The sequence below is a fragment of the Scatophagus argus genome, chromosome 23 (assembly GCF_020382885.2).
Source record: "Scatophagus argus isolate fScaArg1 chromosome 23, fScaArg1.pri, whole genome shotgun sequence".
Lineage (NCBI taxonomy): Eukaryota > Metazoa > Chordata > Actinopteri > Scatophagidae > Scatophagus > Scatophagus argus.
Window position 1 is genome coordinate 286,006 of NC_058515.1, and position 2,294 is coordinate 288,299.

Sequence of the window (2,294 nt, forward strand, 5' to 3'; positions counted from 1 at the left end):
TTCTCCCTGTGCCTGCGTGAGTTTTCTCTGGGTACTTAATTGGCTACTCTATATTGCCCCTAGGTGAGAGTGTGTGGTTGTCTGTCTTTGTGTGTCAGCCCTGGCGACCAGTCCATGGTGTATCCCCCCCCCCAGCACTGTAAAAGAACATTTGTATTCCTCCAGTTCCGCTGCTACCCTTGAGATAATTTGTTACACATAACTAGTTCCAATGTGGTCCAGTAGATGGCAGCATAATGCCATAACTGGTTTTTAAGAAGCCACCTGTGTTGCAGTGAGAGGCTGCAGAGGCCTCACTGGAGCTGAAAGTTTGTTTTCTGTGCATTCATTGTTGAAAATCAATATTATTGCGGTAATGTTCCAGACACTGAGGACTTCAGGTGAACTTTGGAACCAGTTATGTCGCTTAAAAAGTCAAATCAGGAAAGGCAGAGTAAGAGAATCCAGAGGAAAAACAGATACTGATAAATTCCCTTTTTTTTAGCAGCATTTCAGAACAGAGGAATATTAGTATGAGTTATTGTTACGTAAACTGCAGGTTCATCATCTTCTTATGTCATCTGCAACACTGACACTAAGTGCTTTGACATTTATTATTCAGTATTATAAAATTTTTAGATGCTTATCTAATGTTTTAGAACTAATAAATGTTGCTCAGTTTACTATGACCTTTTGATCAGTTTTAATATTGTGTTTACAAATGCTACTGAAAACCAACCTTCAGCTGTATCACAAAATATTTATAATATAGAACGAGCTATTAATCAACTTTCCTCCGTGCAGAGAGACAGCTCAGTCGGTGTGAGGGTGACAGCACATTCTAATATTGTGTTTTAACTTTTAATACCAGAGCTGTATTATAATTAAATGCATAGTACCATCTAGTTTCACCCCAAAATCAAAAATACTTTTCCTCTTACCTGTAGTGCTGTTTATCCACCTAGACTGTTTTGGTGTGAGTTGTTGACTTTTGGGGATATCAGCTGTAGAGATGACTGCCTTCTCTTCCATATAAAGAAACTAGATGGTCCTTCACTTGTGGTACTCAAACAGCCAGAAAAAAGAAAAGAAAAACTCAACAACAGCATCTCTTTCCAGACATCATGATTCACTTACTGAAGATAATCCACAGACCTTGTGAACATTTTCATGCAGGAACTATTTTCTTTCTGTATTATGGTTGTAACTCTACATGACTATGCTTTACATCCTGGGAAAACATATTTTGGTACACTTTTTAGCTGGTTGCTCTACTTCTCCTCCCTCTTCCTCAGCTCACAGTCCTCCGTCCTCTGCTTTATGATGCTACAGCAACTCCATTTGAGATTTGACACATGGACTTATTTTGTTGTACACCACAGAGTGCTGAACATAGATGCAGTGGAAACCTGTATGATTCCCCTGGCCCATAGTTGTTCATATTTGTCTGTCTGTCTTGTGAGGCCCCAGGTAGGTTCGACTTAAGACTTACACTTGCAGAAGGATACCACTCCAGGTCTTATTCAGATATCTTTTATTACAAATTTATGAAACAGTAATGCTGTCTCAGTGTGAAACTCCCCTGTTCTGTTATGGGTAAAATGAAGACTCTACCATGGGAAAAATGTTCTATAATGTTGTAAAAGGTCAGAATCAACACTTCATACAGTCATTAGCTACACTATGGTGAGAAAACACAGCAGAAATATGCAAAGATTTTCTTAATAACCACTACTGGTGTGCGTGTTCATTTGCTGATCCAGTTATTTGTAGAGACATGAAGTTGAATGTAGAAAAACAGGAAGAGGGACCACTGAACACATGCACAGGACCCAAATACATCACTGCCTGTAACAACAGTGTTTTATTTTTTGGTCAGGTATGAATTTAAAAAAAATAAATAAATAAAATCAGGCAAACCTGTCAGTTCATACCTTCCAAACAGATGTAGCACAGTCTGTCTTCAATCGATGACACTGTCCCAGACAGTGAACACTGGGCGCTTTTTAGTGGACACACTTCAGGAACCACATCAGGCTGAAGTCAGTCTAGATCACAGAAAATTTTGAAATCATCATTTTGCTACAACTCATAATTCCTCTGACTTCAACACAGGCTGCTGTCACTCACAAAAGGAGGAAATATTACACACCTTGTGGGAGAAGGGTTAGGGTCCCCTCCTCCCTCCATTTCTCCCTCTCCGGTATGCACTCACCAACACTTACATCTCTCTCTCTCTCTCTCTCTCTCTCTCACACACACACACGTACGCGCGCGCAAATTCACACTCATACACACTCTCTCTCTCTCACACA